This window comes from Candoia aspera, chromosome 2, assembly GCF_035149785.1.
Source record: "Candoia aspera isolate rCanAsp1 chromosome 2, rCanAsp1.hap2, whole genome shotgun sequence".
NCBI lineage: Eukaryota > Metazoa > Chordata > Lepidosauria > Squamata > Boidae > Candoia > Candoia aspera.
In genome coordinates, this window is record NC_086154.1 from 106,320,604 (window position 1) to 106,336,612 (window position 16,009).

The following is a 16,009-nucleotide window of genomic DNA, read 5'->3' on the forward strand; positions in this document are numbered from 1 at the left end:
GGTAATAGCATCTAGCTGACCTTGGTTGATCTTCAAAAAGAAAAGCATGGTCACAGCTGATTCGTATTTGTATGGGAGATCACAGGGACATTATAGGTCTGTAGATTAGACTGGAAATTCCCTGTCCCCCACCAAAAAAAAAATCCTGGAAGAAAGAAATAGGAAACTACTTCCATATTGTTGCCAAAAAACAACATAGACCATGTATTCCATATTCCACAGTGAAGTCCAAAATAAAGAAATATGAATTAGGTCATCATTAATGCACCCAGTTACTTTTTTTTTTTTTGCATTTAGATAGTACAGCTTACAATATATGCTATTTGGGGATTTTTATTCTGAAACCTTGAAAACTCAAGTTATACAAGAACACATGAGAATGTGTTCAGAAAAGGATTGTATTCATCTGTGGAACAGCAGTCACACATATCTACTATTTCCTTGAGGAGCAGCACATCTCTGGATGTCCTATGGACTGCTGCACCAGACTTGAGTACATGTCTGGTAATGCTGATAATAGGTTAAGCACAGTGGGAGAACTGTATGTAAAAAAACAGCTGAAGAACATCTGTTTATCATAATATGGGAGGATTAATTAAAATGTGTGATAGGGATCATTGTGGTAGCATGCTGAACAAATCAGTCCATATAGAAGTCTATGTATGAGGGCAGCAGTGACTCATCCTTAGTCTTGTCAGGCTGTATTACTAGGGTTGGGAATATTGTAAAATAAAAAAAAATATTGATAACAAACTTGCATTAAGGAAAGAACTTTGACTGGAAATTCAATAAGATATTGGTTGATTAAACTTGGGAGTGCCTTCTAGAGTGAAGGGCTTTAAAAAAACAACATTATAGAAGCTTTTTTTTATATAAGAACTTTATTAAGTTTGAAAGAAATGATAAAAACTACAAAAATATTTAAAAACTACAAAAAGAAGAAAAACTAAAAAAGAGTGCATGTCCTGACTAAGCAAAGACCATGCCGAGATGAGGAGAAAGTCTCTAGAGTTTTATTTACTGCTATTGTAGACAGAAATCCTACCAAACTGAAAGACCGTGGGAAACCTAGACAGATAAACCGCAAAACTCAAGGTGGGTCTGTTCTGGGTTTCTTTGAATGACAGCTCAAAGTCCCTAAACTATGCATGCGTTTTCCCCCCTGGATAGGGGCCCCCTCCTGCTCACCATCCGTACTCATGACAGTGCAAAACACAAGAAAAAAGAATTTTAGAGATTACATAAAATGACTTCTGACTTTCAACAACAGGAATATTCAGCAATTTCCATATTCAAACCCTTACTCTATACCAAACCCAGCTCACATTATTTCTATAAATCCTTCCATTAGCACATACACAAATCACTAATACAATTGCTCCTTCCCCTTATAGAAAAAAACAGAAACAATATATAAATCTATAAATCAATTTCCCTCCCTCCCAAAAAAACCCAACATTTAATTATTTCCTTCCATTACTATTCTATATATTTCTGTCCACTATAACAAAAATCAAATTATAAAAACATACAAATTTTCTACTTTTACCATTAATAATACTACAACACTTAACCCTATTAAACCTAAAAACCAATTATTATTCTACCTTATCGGTGTCTTATAAATCTTATAAATCAAACAAAGCTTTAAAAAATCCAGTCAAATCATTAAAGAAAAATGAAGTCATATAAGCCTTAATATCAGACCAAATATATATTCTTAATCAAAATAAACCAGAACATTTACTTGTCTCCATGTTACACATAAGGCATTTGTCGTAAAAACATCAGACACCCAACTGTCCCCCTTAAAAAGTCAAACTCCTCAGTAGAAATCCTCCCACAAAACAAAACCATTTTGTTCCCAAAACAATCCCTTAGAGGGGGAAAAAAAATCTGTACCTTGCAAGTCAGACTGTAACTCCTTCATCACCACAGTGTATTCATCGCCTGGCATTTCTTCAAGGAGTTCAGTGTCAAGAGAAATCTCTCTCTCTTGGCAGAACTCTCCCTCTCCCTCCAGAGCGTCCACAAACAATTGACACATTTTAGAGCAGGTATTTTCTAAAATATCCCTAGTATCTTGCAGAATAATATGAAGGGTATCATGGAAAGTCTCTTTGAGATCACAACGAAGCCCAGCACGAAGCTCTGAGAAGATTTCCTTAAGGTCGTCCACCTTCCAGGCAGTAGATTATGGTGCCCCCTGGTTACTTGGCTAGCACAGATCAGAACTAGTGGGTTAAGGAAAGGCTTCCGAAAGTTACTGAGTGATATTGACAAAAGAGAAAGTATTCTAACCAGCAGCTACAGCACCCAAAGAAAGTGGATAGAGAAATTGAAGACTCAAAATGGCAAAGTCAACGTGTAGGAGATTAAATCCTTTAAATTAAATACAAAAATAGTAATGGGGAGATGATTATTTACTGTCAGTCCTCCTTAAAAATTAAATGGGAAGTAAGTCAACAATTTAAAAAAGTTTTAAGATTAATCCAGAAATAATGATAAGCACCAAGAGATTTGTTACTTCTTGCTGTGGAAAGCCAATCTTGGGGTACAAAAACTTTAAAAAATACATAAATTGGGTGATTTAGAAATGGGAAAGGCTTGACCTAATGTCCCATTAGGCTGCAGTGTGGTCTGGAAAATGATGACATCCCCAATTCCCATCACCTCTCACCAGATTGACATAATGCTGTTGTGGTCCTCAGGCTACAAGGCGACGTTCCAGAGTACAAATGGGATGATTCCGAGCATTTTCTGTCCATGAAAATGCTCTAGGGCATCAGGAAAAGCCTGTCTGTGACCCCAAAACTCCACACTGTCAGGTCTGCTCACTGAGCTCTCAAGCAAAGCTGTTCAGTCAGCCATATTCCCACCAGAAGTCCACAGAAGCTTTCTTTTCCAAGCTCAGGAAGAGAAAGGAAGGGAACAACTCTAGATTCTATTGATGTAAGTTGGAAGGAGTGCAGCTTAGCTTTTAATTAGAAATGTTGTGGGCTGAAGATGGGACCTTGACTTGTGAGGTTCTCTGAACTCGTCCGATATGTAGGTCTGCATATATTGCTAACATGCAAGCCACCACAGTGCGACAAACTGACAGACAGGTGGTGGTGGATGCTGGAAGCTATGCCACCAGTAGTTCTACTACCAAAAGGATTACCCATGATGGACAGGTTTCAGCAGAGCTTCCAGACAAAGAACAGACTAGGGAGCAAGGCCTGGCAATCTGCTCCCGAAAACGTGCCAATGAAAACCCTATGGATTACAACAGAAAGTTTTGCGATATAGTGCTGGAAGATGAGCCCCTCAGGTCAGAAGGCACTCAATATGCTACTGGGGAAGAGCTGCCTTCTCAAAGTAGAGCCAACCTTAATGACGTGGAGGGAGTAAAGCCTCCGGGACCTTCATTTGCTGATGTGTCATGACTCAAAATGAGAAGTAACAGCTACAAACATCCATTAATAATTGGGACATGGAATGTACAAAGTATGAATCAAGGAAAATTGGAAGTTGTCAAGAATGAAATGGAACATCTAAAGGTCGACATCTTAGGCATTAGTAAGCTGATGTGGACTGGCATTGGTCACTTTGATTCTGACATTCATATGGTATACAATGCTGGGAATGAAAAATTAAAGAGGAAAGGCATGGCATTCACCATTAAGAAGAATATCTCAAGATCAATTCTAAAGTACAACGCCACCAGTGATAGACTAACATCTATATGCCTACAAGGCAGACCAGTCAATACTACTACTATTCAGATTTATGCACCAACCACAAATGCTGAAGATGAAGAAAGTGAAAACTTTTATGAAATGCTGAAATCTGAAATTGATTGAACATGCAATCAAGATGCCCTGTTAATTATTGGCGACTGGAATGCAAAAGTTGGAAATAAAGAAGAAATTGGAAACTATGGCCTTGGTGACAGAAACAACGCTGGAGATTGCATGATAGAATTCTGTAAGACCAACGATTTATTCATTTGCAACACTTTTTTCCAACAACACAGTCAATGACTATATACATGGACCTTGACCGATGGATTACACAGAAATCAAATAGATTACGTTTGTGGAAGAGATGATGGAGAAGCTCAATACTATCAGCTAAGACAAAGCCAGGAGCTGACTGCAGGACAGATCATCAATTGCTCACGTGCAAGGTCAAGCTGAAGCTGAAGAAAATTAAAGCAAGTCCAAGAGTGCCAAAGTATGATCTAGAAAACATCCCACCTGAATTTAGAGATCACCTCAAAAATAGATTCAATGCACTAAACACTGATGACCAAAGACCAGAAGAGTTGTGGGAAGACATTAAGAACATAATATGCGAAGAAAGTGAAAAATCATTAAAAAGGCAGGAAAGAAAGAAAAGATCCAAATGGATGTCAGATGAGACTCTGGAACTTGCTTTTAAACACTGAGTAGCTAAAGCTAATGGAAAAAAGAATGAAGGAAGAGAGCTAAATAGAACATTTCAAAGGGCAGCTCAAAAAGATAAGGAAAAATATTATGATGAAATATGCAAAGACCTAGAGTTAGAAAATCAAAGATGAAGAACACGATCAGTATTTCTCAAGCTGAAAGAGCTGAAGAGAAAATTCAAGCCCCAAGTTGCTATCCTTAAAGGTTCTATGGGCAATACATTAAATGACGCAGGTAGTATTAACAGAAGATGGAAGGAATATACAGAATCTGTCATGAGTAATGATGGCGAGCAGGAAGGGGCTCCCATCCAGGGTGGAAAACACATGCATAGTACTGAGGAATTAAGCAGCCATTCAAAGAGACACAGATCAGGCCCGCCTTAGCTTTTGGGGTTTATATGTCTGGGTTTTTCCCACGCTTATTCAGTTTGTTAGGATTCTGTTTATGTAGCAGTAATAAACACTAGAGAACTACTCCTCGTCTCAGTGTTATTCTCACTGTTAGGACAGAATCACTGTATAAAAAAGAGCTAGTTGATGTTCAGCTACTTAAGGAGGTAGAATATGATCAAGAACCATCAGTACTGAAGGAAGAAGTTCAAGCTACAATGAAGGCATTGGCAAAAAACAAGGCTCCAGGAATTGATGGATTACCAATTGAGATATTTCAACAATCAGATGCAGCAGTGGAAGCACTTACTCTTCTATGTCAAGAAGTTTGGAAGACAACGACCTGGCCAACTGACTGGAGGAGATCCATATTTATACCCATTCCAAAGAAAGGAGATCAAACAAAATGTGGAAATTATTGAACAATTTCATTAATTTCACATGCTAGCAAAATTTTGCTGAAAATAATTCAACAAAAGTTTGCAGCCTTACATCAACAGAGAACTACCAGAAGTCCAAGCCGGATTTAGAAGAGGATGTGGTACAAGAGATATCACTGCTGATGTCAGATGGATCTTGGCTGAATGTAAAGAATACCGGAAAGATGTTTACCTCTGTTTCGTTGATTACGCAAAGGCATTTGACTGTGTGGACCATAACAAGTTATGGTTAATATTACGAAGAATGGGAATTCCAGAGCACTTAATTGTACTCATTTACCGTGAACCTGTACACGGATCAAGAGGCAGTTGTTAGAACAGAAAACAGTGATACCGAGTGGTTCAAAATTGGAAAAGGTGAGCGGCAAGGTTGTATACTTTCACCATACTTATTCAATGTGTACGCTGAACAAATAATTCGAGAAGCAGGAATGTACAAAGGAGAACGGGGTATCAGAATTGGTGGAAGACTCATTAACAACCTGCAATATGCAGATGATTCAACTTTCCTTGCTGGAGTGAAGACGACTTGCTGATGAAAATCAAAGATTGTAGTCAGCAATACGGACTACACCTGAATGTGAAAAAGATGAAGATACTCACAAATGGACCAATAAACAATGTTACAATAAATGGAGAAGAAATTGAAGTCATCAACAATTTCATTCTACTCGGATCAACGATCAATGCCAAGGGAAGTAGTAATCAAGAAATCAAATGACGTATCATGCTGGGAAAATCTGCCATCAAAGACCTATCTAAAGTTTTCAGAAGTAAAGACATCAGTTTAAAAACAAAGGTGCATCTGACTCACACCATGGCCTTCTCAGTTGCCACATATGCCTGTGAAAGTTGGACATTAAAAAAGGAAGATGGAAGAAGAATTGATGCATTCGAGCTGTGGTGTTGGCAAAGATTACTGAAAATACCATGGACTGCCAGAAGAACAAACAAATCAGTTTTAGAAAAAATACAACCAGAATGTTCCCTAGAGGTGAAGATAACTAGGCTTAGACTCTCATACTTTGGGCATATTGTCAGGAAAGACCAATCGCTTGAAAAGGACATCATGTTTGGTAAATTCGAGGGCCAGCGGAAAAGAGGAAGACTTTCAATGTGATACAGTTACAGCAACAATGGATGCAAACATTAGAACAGTCAGTCATATGGTGGAAGACAAAACAGCATTTCATTCTGTTATACATAGGGCCGCCATGAGTCGTAAATGACTCAATGGCAACTAACAACAACAGCATATACTGCTGTCTTCAAATCCAGAACAGCTGCTATGATTGGCAAATAAGATGCCTCTGAATTGGCCAAGATTTCATTGTGGTTGTTGTTCATTCATTTAGTCGCTTCCGACTCTTTGTGACTTCATGGACCAGCCCACGCCAGAGCTTCCTGTCGGTCGTCAACACCCCCAGCTCCCCCAGGGACAAATCCGTCACCTCTAGAATATCATCCATCCATCTTGCCCTTGGTCGGCCCCTCTTCCTTTTGCCTTCCACTCTCCCTAGCATCAACATCTTCTCCAGGCTGTCCCGTCTTCTCATTATGTGGCCAAAGTATTTGAGTTTTGCCTTTAATATCGTTCCCTCAAGTGAGCAGTCTGGCTTTATTTCTTGGAGGATGGACTGGTTTGATCTTCTTGCAGTCCAAGGCACTCTCAGAATTTTCCTCCAACACCACAGTTCAAAAGCATCGATCTTCCTTCTCTCAGCCTTCCTTATGGTCCAGCTCTCGCAGCCATATGTTACTACGGGGAACGCCATTGCTTTAACTATGCGGACCTTTGTTGTCAGTGTGATGTCTCTGCTCTTAACTATTTTATCGAGATTTGTCATTGCTCTTCTCCCAAGGATTAAGCATCTTCTGATTTCCTGACTGCAGTCAGCATCTGCAGTAATCTTTGCACCTAGGAATACAAAGTCTTTCACTGCTTCTACATTTTCTCCCTCTATTTGCCAGTTCTCAATCAAGCTGGTTGCCATAATCTTGGTTTTTTTTTGAGGTTTAGCTGCAAGCCAGCTTTTGCACTTTCTTCTTTCACCTTCATCATAAGGCTCCTCAGTTCCTCTTCGCTTTCAGCCATCAAAGTGGTATCATCTGCATATCTGAGCTTGTTAATGTTTCTTCCAGAGATTTTAACCCCAGCCTTGGATTCCTCCAGCCCAGCTTGTCGCATGATGTGTTCTGCATACAAGTTGAATAGGTAGGGTGAGAGTATACAGCCCTGCCGTACTCCTTTCCCAATCTTAAACCAGTCCGTTGTTCCGTGGTCTGTTCTTACTGTTGCTACTTGGTCATTATACAGATTCTTCAGGAGGCATACAAGATGACTTGGTATCCCCATACCACTAAGAACTTGCCACAATTTGTTATGGTCCACACAGTCAAAGGCTTTAGAATAGTCAATAAAACAGAAATAGATGTTTTTCTGAAACTCCCTGGCTTTTTCCATTATCCATCGGATATTGGCAATTTGGTCTCTAGTTCCTCTGCCTTTTCTAAACCCAGCTTGTACATCTGGCAATTCTCGCTCCATGAACTGCTGAAGTCTACCTTGCAGGATCTTGAGCATTACCTTACTGGCATGTGAAATGAGTGCCACTGTTCAATAGTTTGAACATTCTTTAGTGTTCCCCTTTTTTGGTATGGGGATATAAGTTGATTTTTTCCAATCTGATGGCCATTCTTGTGTTTTCCAAAATTGCTGGCATATAGCATGTATTACCTTGACAGCAGCATCTCGCAAGATTTTGAACAGTTCAGCTGGGATGCCGCCGTCTCCTGCTGCCTTGTTATTAGCAATGCTTCTTAAGGCCCACTCAACCTCACTCTTCAGGATGTCTGGCTCTAGCTCACTGACCACACCATCAAAGCTATCCCTGATATTGTTATCCTTCCTATACAGGTCTTCTGTATATTCTTGCCACCTTTTCTTGATCTCTTCTTCTTCTGTTAGGTCCTTGCCATCTTTGTTTTTGATCATACCCATTTTGGCCTGGAATTTACCTCCAACGTTTCTAATTTTCTGGAAGAGGTCTCTTGTCCTTCCTATTCTATTGTCTTCTTCCACTTCCGCGCATTGCTTGTTTAAAAATAATTCCTTATCTCTTCTGGCTAACCTCTGGAATTTTGCATTTAATTGGGCATATCTCCCCCTATCACTGTTGCCTTTTGCTTTCCTTCTTTCTTGGGCTACTTCTAGTGTCTCAACAGACAGCCATTTTGCCTTCTTGGTTTTCTCTTTCTTTGGGATGTATTTTGTTGCCGCCTCCTGAACAATGTTGCGAACTTCTGTCCATAGTTCTTCCGGGACCCTATCTACTAAGTCCAGTCCCTTAAATCTGTTCTTCACCTCCACTGCATATTCCTTAGGAATATTAGTGAGCTCATATCTAGCTGATCTGTGGGTCTTCCCTAATCTCTTTAGTCTGATCCTAAATTGTGCAAGAAGAAGTTCGTGATCTGAACTACAGTCAGCTCCAGGTCTTGTTTTTACTGACTGTACAGATGTCCGCCACCTTTGGCTGCAAAGGATGTAGTCAATCTGATTTCAGTGTTGTCCATCTGGTGAAGTCCATGTATAAAGCCGTCTCTTAGGTTGTTGGAAGAGAGTGTTTGTTATGCACATTGAGTTGTCTTGGCAAAATTCTATCAGCCTATGTCCTGCTTCGTTTTGTTCTCCCAGGCCATACTTACCTGTAATTCCAGGTGTCATTTGACTGCCCACCTTAGCATTCCAGTCTCCTGTGATGAAAATAACATCTCTTTTAGGCGTGTTGTCCAGTAGGTGCTGCAGATCCTCATAGAACTGCTCTACTTCAGCTTCTTCAGCATTTGTGGTTGGGGTGTATATTTGGATCACTGTGATGTTAGATGGCTTGCCCTGAATTCGAATTGAGATCATTCTATCGTTTTTTGGATTGTATCCAAGCACTGCTTTAGCCACTTTACTATTAATTAGGAAGGCTACTCCATTTCTTCTGTGGTCCTCTTGTCCACAGTAGTAGATCTGGTGGTCATTTGATGTGAAGTGGCCCATTCCAGTCCATTTCAGTTCACTGACGCCCAAAATGTCTATCTTTAATCTTGACATCTCACCGATAACCACATCCAATTTGCCCTGGCTCATAGATCTTACATTCCACGTTCCAATGGTGTGTTGATCCTTAGAACATCGGATTCGCCGTTCACCACCAGCACCGTCGGCCGCTAGCCGTCCTTTTGGCTTTGAGCTAGCTGCGTCATCACGTCTGGGGCTAGTTGAACTCATCCTCTGTTCCTCCCCAGTAGCATTTTGACCATCTTCCGACCTGGGGGTCTCATCTTCCGATGGTATACCGACATATCTCTGGTTGTACTGATCCATTTAGTTTTCACGGCAAGAATACTGGGGTGGGTTGCCATTACCTTCCCCAGGGGGCACATTTAGTCTGACCTCTCTGTCATGACCTTCCCGTCTTGGGTGGCCCTTCATGGTTTAGCTCATGGCATCATTGAGGTGCTCAAGCTCCAGCACCACGACAAGATAACGATCCTTTGCTGAAGAAGATTTCATTAACTGTAGAGAATTTGGCCTTCTGTTCTTTTTCTGATCACCACAGCTGTATCTTCTGGCTGCTGCTCTTCAGACCTGTGCTGAAGCTATTGACTTCTGGAAAACAAAACATCGAGCTTTAGATTTGGGGATGATCTACTATGCAGGCTAATGTTGGATGCTTCAAGGGACTCTTGTGAAATCTCCCCTATCCTGTTTATACAAACCATTTTAGTTTCTTCCTGGTGTGCAGCTGTCATTTCAGAGCTGCATTCAGAAATATAGCTTCAGGTTAACTTGTTTTGCATTGCTAAAAAGGCTCTTTGGATTGGCTCCTAGCAGTGAGTGTCATCAGAAAAAGGCCACTGAGCTGTGTTTTCTCTTTACTTACTCTTCCATGGCAATGTTACCCTAAACATCTTAGTACCATGGGGAGATGCTCCCCCCATCCCATGTTTAACAAAAGTAATTAAATCCAACAATTGTGACAAAACTATAAACTGGTGGGAACAGTAGAAGAAAGTACTTGGTGTCAAATCAGATGTGGTAGATAGTTAGATGAACCTATTGCAAACTTGGTTGCCTTAGAGCATGTTAGTAGATACACAGAAGAGTGGAATGTCAGCAAAAGGGATGAGAAGCCACTGATTCTTCTTTACTTTGCATACTTCTCATTCATTTGGAAAGGTCAGCTATTAGTGTTGGACAGCAGGATAGGGAAACGTCTTGGTTTGTCTGTCGGGCTCATCATAGGAACTGTGTGAATCCCTAGCAATGTTCTTTCTCTCTTTTTGTTGTTAGTGTTGTTTTAAAGACCAAATTTAGCACCCAGTGGGGGGTGCTCCTCTCCTATGGAACAACCTGCCCTCTGCACCCTCCGTAAAGCAAGGCTGGCCTCTGCTCTCATGGCATTCCAGAAGCTGGTAAAAAGACTAGCTCTTCTAGAAAGGCTTTGGAGATACACTGTGCAGTCATGAGCACCAACATCAGCTTCAGTGAATTAACGTAGTAATTTGTTTTATTTATGTATTGTTATTTTATTTTAACATTCCTATTTCTAAACCATCTACAGCCATTCACATTGAGATGGTAAATAAATTGCATGCATAAATAAATAAATTAATAAATAATAAATAATAAAAAAAAATTGTTGGGGAGAAACAGGAGAGGATCATTTGCTTAAACTGCTACATTAAGTAAAGGTGTGGGGGGGAAAGTATATCATTGATACTTTCAGAAATCTTTTGCCCTGGAATGGAATAATTGCAAATGTGCTAAATTAATCCCCCTCTAACTCTTGTTAGACTTTTCCTATAATCTTTTTCTGAACCAGGAATATAATTTGGCCTCTATGGTGTTTTTCATGAAAGTGGTTGGTCCATCATGTTTCATGATAGATCAAATGTAGGATAACTGGTATGTGAAACCTAGGAAAGTGGAAATCATGGCTATTACCACATTCAGAATGAACTACATTCAAGCCTCAGTAGGTGGCAACACTTAGCTGGCCTTGTCTGTGTGCAAGAGTTAAGCAGGGTTAGGCTTGGATAGTATTTAGATGGGATTCCACCAGGATATACTAGGGCCATAGGCAGGCATATCTAGAGTATATTAAAAAAAAGTCAAGATGGCAGCCAGAATGGGGTGATTGAAGCTCTGCTGGTTTTTTATGCAGGATGCTCATAAAAATGGGCAGAGCTTTAATTGCACCATTGCATGGGCAATCTTGACTTTTTTTATCATACCCTAAGGACATCCCTGGTGTAGGCTAGACTGGGAAGTTGTGAATCAGCCTAGAAGAAGCTTGTGTCATGGGTATTGATGGTGAGCAGGAGGGGGCCCCTATCCAGGGGGGAAAATGCATGCGTAATTTAGAGGCTTTGAACTTTCCTTCAAAGAAACTCAGAGCAGACCCGCCTTGAGTTTTGGGTTTATCTGTGTGGGTTTCCCACGCTCTTTCAGTCTGGCAGGATTTTCTATCTACTAGAGCATTCAATAAACACTAGTGACTAACTCACTGTCTCAGCATGGTACTTTGCTCTAAGTTAGGACAGCTTGCTTCTCTACTGCAGTCAAAAAGCCTTGCATGGTGATGTCTAGGTATCTTTGGGACTCAACAATGTCTTTATGTTTTCTCAAAGGGAAAATTGTATAGCTACCTTTCACTTTAGCCTTATGATGAAGGTGAAAGAAGAAAGTGCAAAAGCTGGCTTGCAGCTAAACCTCAAAAAAACCAAGATTATGGCAACCAGCTTGATTGATAACTGGCAAATAGAGGGAGAAAATGTAGAAGCAGTGAAAGACTTTGTATTCCTAGGTGCAAAGATTACTGCAGATGCTGACTGCAGTCAGGAAATCAGAAGACGCTTAATCCTTGGGAGAAGAGCAATGACAAATCTCGATAAAATAGTTAAGAGCAGAGACATCACACTGACAACAAAGGCCCGCATAGTTAAAGCAATGGTGTTCCCTGTAGTAACATATGGCTGCGAGAGCTGGACCATAAGGAAGGCTGAGCGAAGGAAGATCGATGCTTTTGAACTGTGGTGTTGGAGGAAAATTCTGAGAGTGCCTTGGACTGCAAGAAGATCAAACCAGTCCATCCTCCAGGAAATAAAGCCAGACTGCTCACTTGAGGGAATGATATTAAAGGCAAAACTGAAATACTTTGGCCACATAATGAGAAGACAGGACACCCTGGAGAAGATGCTGATGCTAGGGAGAGTGGAAGGCAAAAGGAAGAGGGGCCGACCAAGGGCAAGATGGATGGATGATATTCTAGAGGTGACGGACTCGTCCCTGGGGGAGCTGGGGATGTTGACGACCGACAGGAAGCTCTGGCATGGGCTGGTCCATGAAGTCACGAAGAGTCGGAAGCGACTAAACGAATAAACAACAACAAACCTTTCACTTTATATTTAGAAAGAAGATTCAAATCTTCATATCTTTTTAAAAGGTATGATATGACAAGGTCTATTAAATACTTTAGGCATAGGTGAAAATGGTAGAAATAGAATAAAACTGAGAAATGCATTTATCATTTCACTTTAATTTAGCAAATTCTGCCAATTGCTTGGTGGAAAATGTGCAACATAGAACAAACCAAATGAACAAAGGACATTTTGGAATAAGCAGAGAACCTGCCCTTGCAACACAGTTAAACATTTAGTTGCCATGTACTGTATGGGCACGCATGCATATGTATATAAGAATGGAGGATTATGAAGCAAATGTATTCAAAGCTGAGGGATCAAAAATTTGTCTCCCAGCAATAGCCAATTCTGTTGCAGGAACCTGTGTGTTTGAGAAGAACATTTCACATCACCTTTGTTCATTGAAAGCAGAGATGCTGGCATTGCTTGTATCTGCATAAACCTTTATAGAAAGGAAAAGGACCCAGCGTTGCAAGAGGAACTCAGGGATCATGGGCTTGACTTCATCTGGGATTGTGTGCAGCTAATATTCTGGTTAAATAAATACATTTTGCTAATTGGATTATTCAGAGAGTATAATATATACTGGATTTCCAACATGATGCTAATAAATTGTGTGAAGAACTTAATCATGTTAGCTTGCAAAAGACTTGTAAGAGATGAAATTAAAAAATAAGTAGAAGTTGACGTCTACTGCATTTCATAGTGTGTTCTTTTTTGTCATCCTCCTTACCCTTCATTTCAGCTTCATCTGGCTGCGTGTGTTTAATCTGTTTGCGATTAGGGAGGCTGGGGTGATTGAATAGACCCTGGAGGGTGAAGTGATCTCTCCTTGCAATTGTCTCTCCTGTTTATGCTGATTGATATCAAGATGGAAAGAGCAAGACCTTAAGCTGCCTTTTAGAGGCAGAGGGGATGGCTGCTTATTTTCCTGGACATATTTTGATGGAAGTGAGGTCAGTAGGAGTAGACAGTAAGAGAAGCTGTGGAGGAGAGAGAGAGAGAGAGGGAGAGGCATGAGTCTGTCACTCAAGGAGGCACAGGTTCAAACCACAGCTTAGGTCACATTAAAAAGAGTGAACTGAATTGGTGAATGCCCCTGAGATACTGACCCCAGCAAAATGGGGTGGGAAAGCCTAAGGTTGGTGATGTGCATTCATGTCCATAAATCAGCAGATGATTGGGACAAGCTTGCGCAGCAAATTTTTTTTGTGCAACTGCCTTGGGGACACTCCTTTCCCCCTTCCTTTTGTTGGAATTATCAGGGATCAACTCAGCATTGTCTCATGAGCATAAGGGGGTTGCTCTAGAAAATCACATCTCTATTGTGCTTGTGGGATGTCACATGGGTCACCTGACTTCCTCTTCCTCCTCCTTCTTGGGCTTGGGGATTAACAGTCCCCATTACCTCATGGGCAGACATGCAAGCAGGGGTGCTGCAGAATGCAGCTCCTCGCCCTTTCTATTCCACATAGAAAGTGTCTACAAAGAACCAGTGGTGATTAAGTGCTTTCTACTATAAATCTACTTGTATCCAGATCTACTGAATAAAAGTAAGCTATTTCTATTTTTCTTCATCTAACTACTGTGTGAAGACTGAATTTATTTCTGAATGTAATTAAGCTTAATGTGCCAGTTCCTTTTTTGGTTCACGCTTCTACTCTGCAAGATTGCTGTTTGCTACTTGGAGTTCTTTTATTAACATTTAAAAACTCCATCACCTTTCCCAGGATCTCAGGAGGAACCCAAGCAACAGTATAATCGTGGCAAATATCAAACCCCCATGCAACAGACAGGCAGATGGCTTGGGCCATGATTGCTGCTATCTCTTGACCTCTGCCGGATTCCTTATCAACCCTGTTATAGTAGTGTGACGTTCCCCCCAGGCTGTTACCTTGGAATCAGCCGCATCTTCCTTGCCCTGGGAGACTGTTGATTCAGGGATATTAGCTTCTCTACAAACTGGGATCCCTGACAGTGTAAACAAGCCCCTGTAGGAATAGAGATTTCCATCTGCAGTTGCAAGTGATAAATGTGCTGTTAGGAAGAGATAACTTGTAGCCCAGTCAGTAGAATAACCCTGGGATTTATATATAACCTGGTATGTATTATTTATGTGACAGCTTTTTTTCCATGGCAGCACTCTTCTCCTTTTCTTTTTCCATTGAAATATGGCCCCAACCTGAGGGCTGACTCAATATTTACTACTTAAACGTGGGTATGGTTTCTGTGCAGTCCCATCCATGGTAAGTTGGTCCATATTTATCCCATCTCTCTGTTTTCCAATTAGCCATTTCTGGCCCCAGCCATTCTCATGCCAGGGGAGGGACAAAATGCTTTAGAAATCACCCAATGGCATTGGTGGGCAAGGAAGCAATTTCATGCTCATTACTGGATTCACCTTCTTCTACAAATGCTCTGTTCTGAAGAGTTGATCAATCCCTGTGCAAAATATGTGCCAATTAGCAAAGTTGTATAACACATGGTTTCATCAGAAAATGCTTTTGCTTCCCTCCCTCACCTCTCTTTCTATTTTGAGCTGTACTTACCTGACAAAGCAGTTTTGCCCTTTTCCTGAGATTTTCCACTGAGCCTTGCTGCTGTCTCATTAATCTTACATTTGTATTATATATTTTAATATTTTATGACATATTTGCTGTCTCACTGTCCTGGGGTCTCTGGTATGGAGGGCACTGAACAAATATTTTAAATAAAATGGTAATAAAGAAGAGGCTCTAAGAGAATGGAAAGTGTGAAATTGACACTTGTCTTTTGGCACACTGATTTAATCCTAGTCTGTGAGTCAGAATTTAAGTCACATCTCTGATATCAGAAACAGAAACCTAGAACCATTACTGCTGAAGGGGACAAGCATCTTTCCGCCCCTCTGCCTGGAAATCTTATGCATTAACCACCAAACAAGGAACAACATCCCCAGTCTGAGAAGGGAAATTGCTGTTTAGTGCACAAAGAGGCCAAGGCACATTTCAGATTCAATTATTGAAAACTCAAATCCACTGATCCTGCCCAGTCATGGCTGCCTTGTATGCAATTGGGCTTGTATGGCTGCCAGGGAGGGTGTAAATGCATACAAGTCCCAGCCCAAATGCTCCGGACAAATGGCTCCTCACAAGGTTTTTGTGCATTTACAGCCAACCGTCAAAAGGCCTGCCTAAATCAAATAAATAAATAACAGCAATTTCTTTTGTCATACAGTGGTTGCATACATCATTGGAAAACTCAGTTTTATTTACATTTAAGCTCC

General features: G+C 40.7%; 1 long non-coding RNA gene across 1 annotated transcript; it reads right to left on the minus strand.

Moving 5' to 3' along the window:
• Nucleotides 1-469: 469 nt before the first annotated feature.
• LOC134492335 (uncharacterized) lies at nt 470-15,616 on the minus strand. The gene is made up of 3 exons (XR_010067427.1): nt 14,639-15,616; nt 13,478-13,727; nt 470-539 (listed from the first exon to the last, which is right to left on the minus strand). It is a non-coding gene; the product is annotated as an uncharacterized LOC134492335 (long non-coding RNA).
• Nucleotides 15,617-16,009: the final 393 nt, after the last annotated feature.